This window comes from Suricata suricatta, chromosome 5 (genome assembly GCF_006229205.1).
Source record: "Suricata suricatta isolate VVHF042 chromosome 5, meerkat_22Aug2017_6uvM2_HiC, whole genome shotgun sequence".
Lineage (NCBI taxonomy): Eukaryota > Metazoa > Chordata > Mammalia > Carnivora > Herpestidae > Suricata > Suricata suricatta.
In genome coordinates this window covers 35,558,642-35,567,667 of record NC_043704.1, presented here as the reverse complement: position 1 = coordinate 35,567,667, position 9,026 = coordinate 35,558,642, and the positions used below count along the sequence as shown (strand labels likewise).

The 9,026-nt window shown below is 37.6% G+C and overlaps 1 long non-coding RNA gene across 1 annotated transcript in view; it reads left to right on the top strand.

Moving 5' to 3' along the window:
* Window positions 1–1,426: 1,426 nt before the first annotated feature.
* Window positions 1,427–9,026, top strand: part of LOC115291625 — a 43,813-nt gene continuing 36,213 nt past the window's right edge. Inside the window, exon 1 of the long non-coding RNA XR_003908593.1 lies at window positions 1,427–1,512. This is a non-coding gene — a long non-coding RNA (uncharacterized LOC115291625). The remainder of the gene's footprint in view (window positions 1,513–9,026) is intronic.

Sequence of the window (9,026 nt, the reverse complement as noted above, 5' to 3'; positions counted from 1 at the left end):
ACCTAAACTATTCTACTGATACAATTAGGGTAAATACTGTGCTTGCTAAAATAAAGATCACTGCAAATTTTGTACATATATATTATTTATAATTTTATGTTTTGGCCTTAAAATAAAAATGAAAGATTTTTTTCTGGATTTTTTTTTTTACTACGAAAACAGTTTTCAGAGAAACCGAAGGGTAGAGTGAACGAGTACATAGAAATGGCTTTGTTACAGCTTGGGAACATTTCCCTAAATGGCCAATAGAATGACCCAGGTGTCCACCAGTTGTGGTGATAAAAATCTTGCTGTTATATTACTTATAGGAGGTGTGAAAATATATGAGTGCAAATAGAAATGGCGATTAAAAATATGTAAGATCGTTAGCCTAACAGACAAAATTGGCAGAGAAAAATCATTTGCTGCCACAAAACAAGAAAAATAATTGAATGCTCCAGATTTTAGTGTCAGCTCTCATCTGTGACTCTTTAGTCAAAGGCGTGAGTCTACAGAGCAAATATGCAAGTAATAGTAAATAGTCACCTATGAGGAATGCTGTCAATAACTCAGGGTTATGAGCAAATCAGGTATATTCTGTTCTACAGTTTTTATATTTTGTACTTTTTTGAAAGTTCAACAATTTACATTTTTTGAGGCTAAAGATTCTGAATGTCTTTGTATCCGAAAAATTTGGAAATAGGCATCCGAAACTATTTGGAAATTCTTGACAAAGCTTTAAGAATCAGAAAAGTCAATTTTGATGTTTTAATTAGTAAGAGGACAGAAGTGTCTTTAGAATTAGAACTTTAAAATTCTTGCAAATTTTAATGAATTTTTATGCCTCCCGCCCCCCAGTAAATAATTCTTATCAGTAACTCTGTTGCAACCAGGCAGTTTGAATGAGTTTATACATAGAACAGAAACTAAAGAAGAAGAGAAATCTTGTCTGTGGTGCTCATGGAAGTCAGTTCATAGGGACTTAATATATATTTTTCAAATTAATAAATAGAGTATGTGAAAACCTGACAACAAAATTTAGTGAATTATTTTAAGTGCTTTCACAATTAAAACACCCTAGGGCATATTATAGTTTAACATTTTACCCAATTATTTATTTATTTAGGAAAATGGAAAAAATTATATTAAAACCTAGGTCAGTTTTCTTTTTAATTCTGTTTGCCTATTCATATAGTAACACTATGGATTGATTGATTGAACTTCCCTTTTCATCTTTTCCTCTCATGCTTTTATTATAAAGGCTGCAAAAACTCAACTACTCAAACCACTTCCCGAACTTTTTTGCTGCTAGAGGTATCCATGTTTTCACTGTTCCCACTGAAAAATTTTAAGTAGATATCTGCTGATTCTATCTTTTCCTCTAAAAGGCCTATGTTACAGCACATGATGTCACAGCCTTTTTGTGACATAGGACAATAAGGTGTATATGTGAACACCTGAGAAAGATCCTGGGTCCTGTTGGCATATCTGAGAGTCTGTACCAGTCTTGGATTGAAGATCTCCAAATTTTAAGTATGTTATACAATTCTTTGGGTATTTAAGCTTTAAATTATATGGTTTCTATTACTTGAAGCTGAACTCATACCTAACTGACAGAAATAATACATCATTTAGTTATCTATCTTTTAGGTCAGATATATTTCTCAATTTGGGATTTCACAGAGGCAAATTCTGAGACTTGGATTCAAGTGCAAGTGTTTTATTACTGATGTGATCCCACGGAAACATCAGTGAGGAGTGAAGATGTGAAGCAGAGAAGCAAAAGAAATCAGTAACAGAACATTATCCATTATCAGAAATATATGAATAGAACTTTGGAATAGCTTCTTCGAGACTCAGCTAAAGTTCTGGCTGGCTGGCAGCTTCTGAAGGGTACAGTCTATGGTGGAATAAGCAAATCCTGTGGTTAAGTGTTTAATGTCATAACTCCTTTGCCTTAGATTGAAGGCAGTGGTATTGCAATCTCAAATCTTTAGACATTGGAGCTGGTTGAGGCATTGCAGGTAGAAAAGTAGACTCAAATTAGAGATACTTACATACCAATAAGGATGAATTGTCCCTTCCCTCAGTATATAGGAGGTGCAATACAAGCAACTTGCCATCAAGTGACAGGTCCCTAATGAATTACATACACATCTCTTATAGTTAAGGGTAGCTATATGGCCTCAGCAATTACAAATTGCATCATTCCCAATTCCTATCATTAATTGATCTACAGAAGATACCTCTACTTCTCAACAATATTTATGTGCCATTTACAATCACATTCTCTATCACTTTACAGAAAAAAAAAAAAAACTACTCTCTAAGTCCGCCTGAGAACACAGTCAACTGGTTTACTCTCTAGTAGTACATAGTAGAGTCATTATAACACACCCACATTACTAAGACTATTCATCCCTTCTTTAATATTTTCTAAGAAATTCCTTCCAAGAAAGTTCTAGGGCTCTAATGTTGAATCTCAGGAGAATACCCCATATCAATAAAGTGCCTTTTCCTATCTTAAATTCCTCTCCCTACTCTCTACCATGGTCTAGCCAGTTTACCATTCATTTTCAAGCACATTTTCCCAGTTCTTTCTACCATATATAATATACTGATTCTGTAACTCATTTAGTAAAGAATCTCTTTCCTCCTAAAGTATCCACCAAAACATTCTTATCCCATGTACTGGAGTCTATTCCTTCCCCAGCAGGGCCCTAACATCAGTTTAGGAGCCTTGCCAGGAATATGATTCAGCTCACTATGTACTTCTGCCAGGAGTTTGCCCTCCCCTCTTGTAAGAAAAGGTCTTTGTATCAAACCAAGTTAAGCTGATTTTTGGCTGCTTCAAGCCTGTCACTTTTATCCTACAAGGCTTCATTGCAGTTGTCATATGCCAACCAATACCATTACCCGTATTTCCCAATAGCTAGAAGTGTTGCCTGAACTCAGGCATCTCATTTCCCAGTAACCAATTCCAACTCGCCACAGACTCTTAGCATAAGAGATATTTATAACACCACAACTTACCACCAGTTATAGGGTTCTTGTTTCCATATGGCTGGTGACTAATCCAGTTTCAGTATTTAGTCTTGAGGGTCTTCTCCTATAACCATTTTTGGCATCAATTGTCTATTTGGATTCCAGAGGCCATTGCTGAGACAAGGATTCAAATATAGGTACTTTATTGGAGAGGTGATCCCAGGAAGCACCACTCAGGGAGGGGGACAGTATGACAGGAAGGACAAGGAAACCAATAAAAGGTGGGTTATCAGACTAGGTATCAATTTGGGCAAGTAGGCTCCATCCTATTAGGGCTTGGGGAGATTATATGATCACAATCAAGGGGTGGAAAAGCTGAGGTATTTACCCACTAAGTCTCTTTCTGTCATTGCTGGGGTATTTATTTGCCCTTTCAGCTGGCCCTGTGCAGGGAGCAAGAATGTCCCCACAGCTATACCAAAGCCCTCAGAAGCAGCCTGCAGGGTCTAGATATGTGCATGGAAGGGATATAGGTGGGGGATGGGCTACATCTGTTTCTTTTCTCATAAAATTAGGAAGGTTATGATTATCTACTTCTAGCCACATGCCAAAGCAAAATAGCGAATTATGTCTATATATTGTGATGAAAAGCACCCAAGAACAACTTTCTCTAAATATATTTTTATCAACTATCCTCATGTTCTGGTGTCTGAAATCACCCCATTTGTTTTTATTCCTTTAGCCTAAACTCTTGATATACTTGTACAAAAGTAGGTCGTACTTGGAAAGAATTATGCATTAAACCATTATAACAAAATATAAATCATAAAACAAAAATAATAGTGTCATTTAACTACCAAACTGAAAATAAATTCTGGCATTGAGGCACACAGGAAAAAAATCACAAATCTCTTTAAAAACTAAACATCCAGAGATATTCCTAAATCCATCATTTTAAAAATATGTTGATTTTATATAGAGAAAGGTCAATCCGTCATTAACTGGCTACATGACTGGCTATGTGACTCATTCCAACATAATAGCCTGTAGCAAATAAGCAGATTATGATGTGCTATTTCATGTAATGCTTAACAGTAAGTGATGGCCACTACTCTGCTTTCTGCCTTTCCCTTACCCTAACTTTCCAATGCCCATATCCATACCCACATGTAAGGTGCCACTTTATAAGTAAAAGAGTCATGTAAAAGTTTAGTATGATCAGTTTGTGTCCTTATTGGGAGTTCAAGGGCCAAAACACTCCACTCTTCAACACAATAGTTTTTGTCCCAGTTTTCTCTGTTTCACATCATTTGCTTTGGGATTTCCTTCTCTAAGTCCTTTCACGTAGCTATTACAATAAAATAGCCCTGAAATTACCTCTTTTTCTTGAAAGGGTGTCTACTTTCAGAAAGCAGAAAAGGATCACAATGGGGAAAACAGAGAGGAGGTATGTGGTGTTCCTTACAGGACAGCTCTGCTTGAGGCCACAGGGAGAAACAACTTGAAAGAAGATGCTTGACATTTTTGAGTGTGCCTATATAAGTTGGGATCCCAGTCAGAAACAGATGGCACATCTAAATTATGATAATTTGAGGAGGATTTAATTAAGGGGTAATTTACTAAAATGAGGGTAGTGTATAAGAAAACCACAAGGAACAGTGCACTCTCTCACACCATCACCATCCATAAGTTTGAGGGAGCAAAGGGAAGAGTTATAGGATCCCAGTGACCCAGAAAGATAGAAAAAACCGGAGAAGATTCCTACAGAAGCTAATACTTCTGTCAAATGATATAGCCAGCCCATGGAGACCCTTCCATGAGAAAAAGAAAGAAAGAAAGACCCTCGTATCTCTCTCCCCCTCTGGTTCCTTGCCTGGGCTTTCCTTTGGGTACCTCAATGGAAGCCATACAATAAGAGGATGAGTTGATGGAGTCTGCACAAGTTAGCATAAAGGCATAGAATAGAGCAGGGTACAAAAGGAAGGAGAGTAAATCTGAAAAAGCACCAGAACATTTCTAGCCCATGGTCCTTATTTTTATTTGGGGAAATTTACCAATGTATTAACTCTGTAAAATTTGAGGACCACCATCCAATAAAGAAGCTTTAAAATTAGACATGTGTTTTCTCTGATTGCTGGAAGCTATGCTTCATCAGTTAGGTGCTCATGCCAGGCAAGTAGAGCGATGTTAGAATTAATTTTGTCTAGGGGAAGTAGCCAGGTGCTGCCAATAGCAGCCTCCATGGTCTAGGCATAGCAGAGCCAGTGGTCAAATCCAGTATCCAGTCATGGCAGCCTTGGGCCCTCTCCCCACAGATATTTCCTGAGATGACCTTGGCTAGGCTTCTAGCCAGTTAGGTTTTCTGAGTTTATCTGAGCCTATTTCTGTAGCTTTCCTGTTATATTTGTTTATTTTTTTCAAATAATTTCTTATACAGTTCAAAATCACAAAAAAAATAATTTGTGGTTTCTGGAATAAAGAATTCTGACTGGTGGGGGGAAAATGATACCACTTGTATGCTTGCAGAGATAACACTGGAGGGGCTACCATGATGCTACATTGGGCATCCAGAGCTGTACCACAGTGATCTAACCTTAAACAATCTTGGTAAATAAGATCAAATTTAGAATTATTCATCTTCCTTAATTAGTGCTGAAAACAAACAACCCAAAACGTTACCTAGTATTCTAGGAGAATAACCTTAACACACAGCATGACATGGCATATCTATGATTCACATGTTACCTTAGTAATCTGGGGAAAAAGAGCTCATTGAAGGCATTGAGAAACTGAGCAACTACCATAAGGACAGAATGCCAGGAAGGATGCATTCAAGGACTGCAGACTGAGCAGATGTTTCTGATGGCACTGGATAGTTCAAAGAAAAACAATGAGCAAAGGCCTAAATCCCAAAATTTTTGGCTCATGTAATTGACTGAAACCCAGGAAATTTCTACAATTAAGCTAAAGAATAGTTTACTTTTTGCAGTGGCAGAGCTGAGATGGGGGTGCCCGTTTGAGATTTACAGCTACTCTATCAATCTGAATAACTCATTAGTGTCTATCCCACATTTCCTAAACTCTTGCCCTCCTTCCCAGCCCTTACTCTCTAAGCCTGACAATGAGATGTATCATTGAAAAACAGTAATGGGGAAATGCTTTAGTGTGCAGGATGAGGAGTGCCAAGAGGCAGGGGTAGGGGGTCTCAGGTAGTAGAAGGTGAGTGTCCTAGTGACCAGGGCAGGACCAAAAGGGCAACTGGAAACTTCCACTGTCAAGGATGATCAGGAGACTGCTAACAGGGCCACTTGTATGCATTCAGAAAGTTTATACATGAATAAGGCATTCCTAAAAGGAAATAAGAAAATAAATTGGAGAAGGGGAAGATAAAGTTTTTCTTGCCATTAGGATTTCTTCCTGAATTTATTTAAGTAATACCATGGTATTTCTGTAAGCTTCTTACAATCTTTTAAAATAGCTACTTTAGACACAAAGATTTATTTTTGGAGATTTTACCCCCAAAAAATCCATTTACTTAGCAATTCTTCATAAAATAAAGCTATTTTTTATTCTTTAATATAACTGTATCCCTAGTGATATTCTTCTAAAACCTAGGTGGCCCAGTGATACTGCTTTTATAGAGCCATCATTTCCTGATGCTTTTCTTTAAATTGAGTACTAGTTTTATAGTATTACAAAAACATTCATGGATTAACTCTATTATAGCCAATTGTCAAGAAATAATCATAAAATAGTTTAATCACTATATTTATTGTGACAGAAAATTATGGTATGTATAACGAAATCAGCATAGCCTGATTTCGGAAATCAGTATAAGCACAATATAAATGTAAAATACTTTCATATATAATCTTGAATCCTGTTTAAAAGGCGTGGGGTGAGAGAATCAATTCCTAAATAAGAGAAATGTAACAACTGAACAACCAATATTAATGTTTAAATGTGCAGCGTATCTGGAATATCAGCAGTATAAGTCAATAAAATTAAGATGTCCTAAAATTGACATTTTTCAACTCAGTCCAAGTTTCTGATCCCCCCACTTCATGCAGAAATCTTTATAGAGTCCACCTGAGATTTTCACTCTCTTGTCCTAGTTTGTTTCAAGTAGTTACCATCTTGTTTAACTTCCACCTCAAAGTGTTCACAAAGCCATCTTAATTGCCTCACTTGGGCCCTGACTGCTTCCTCCCAGAAGCTCACTCAGCTCCCGCAGGGACCTTCAGCTAGGACGGGGCATGAACTGTTTATGGCAGAAGTCTTTGGTGGCAAGCAGCTGTCAGATCTGGGATGATCATTTATGGAGAAGAACAATGGTGTTTGCTGCTCCCTTTGAGAGCACAGTCACCTCAGCTTTCCACAAGTTCAGCTGGCAACTTTGCACCACTTACCTTACGGAGACTTATAAAAGTCTCTATGTTGTATTTAGTTACTAACAACCACATGGCCCTAAAGCTCAGCCTCCCTGGGTCTATAGGAATTTTGCATCACTTCCATGCTACTCTAGTGGAGTGGGAAATCAGGTGAGGATCTGGAAGCCATGCTATGTCCAGAACTCCTCACCGTGCTGCCATATTTCTTTTTCCCCCATCCAAACTTCAGCATGGTAGGACATCTTTATGGGTTGCTACTCACAAAGTCAGTTATAAAATAACACCCCAGTTTCTTCTAGTTCTGAAACACCATACCTTCATAAGGAATTCTAGCATATCTACTTCTTCCTTTTGAGGAATCACCGAATAGGGACAGGATTAATTTCTTTTGTATTTTTCCTCTCCTTTCTCAGAACTTGACACCAGCCCCACTATTAACATTTGGATTGCATAAATTTTTATTGTAGGTGTGGGTGTCCTGGGCATTATAGGATGCTTAGCAGAATTCTTGGCTTTTGTGCACTACATGATAATAGCACATGCTGAATTATGACAACCAAGTTCGTCTCCAGACATTGCCAAATGCCCCCTAAGGGATGAAAACAACACTCCACTGAGAACCACTGCTCAACACTAATTATACTTCCTAGTATAAAGGTATTATGTATATACATAGTATGAGTTGAAGAAGGAAGAAAGAAACCTGCTGTCTATTAAAATCTCTGCAATCTGTGATGTCTCATCACTCAATGATATCACCTGAAACCTAGTACTTAAAAACATTTGGGATTCTCTTTTCTCAGCAATGGATATATCCACAGAAATATGCTTCCATTTAACATCAAGATCAGTAAAGTTAGAACTGTGGCCTAGAAACCAGGTTGAGAACATCTTCAGTTAATATTTCACATACTCCCTTGTCCAGGTTCTAGCACACACAGTTTGAGAACCAAGAGAATGAGACACATGTTGTAGTTGTTCATTGCCTGCTGAGGGTTGTATTATTGATCTTGTGTTACTATGGACACTGCTACCTTCCTGAAGTATATAATCCTAGTATTCCTGAGTCTAAAACTATAACATTAAAATGTTAGATAAATCTCATAGCCTTTAAACATTTCTTTAAGGATGCCCCTCTAACCATCATTCTTTCTTAATTCACAAACTTTTAAAAAGGAATCTATATTTACTGCCTTTAACTTCCTTATTTCATTTCACTTCTTAATCCATTGCAATATCACTATTTTCATACCACTCCACTAGAACTATTATAGTCCTGGTCTCCTTTTCTTGTTTGCTGACCTCTCCATATTTTATATTATGACCAGTTTGACTTTCCATGAGTGGCCTAACATTAAGCAATCCTATAACAACCACTGTATCAATTCCTTTCATTTTATTGTCAGTGCTGATTTTACCCACTTTTCTTCTCTCAGAGACTCTCATCACTAGTTTGGCACACTCTGTCTGAGGTAAGCATTCCTTGGTGCTTCTGTGATGGTTATCTCCTACTGCTTACTCCAAATTAACTCCTGGCCCTCTCACTTTGCTCTGTGCCCTGAGAAGCAGACCTTTAGGTCCTATATCAATGAGCTTCCAAGCAGTATGTCTTCCTTTGACCAGCTTTGGCCAATGGAGATCACCAGCATAGAGAGAAGGAAGTGAGTCAGG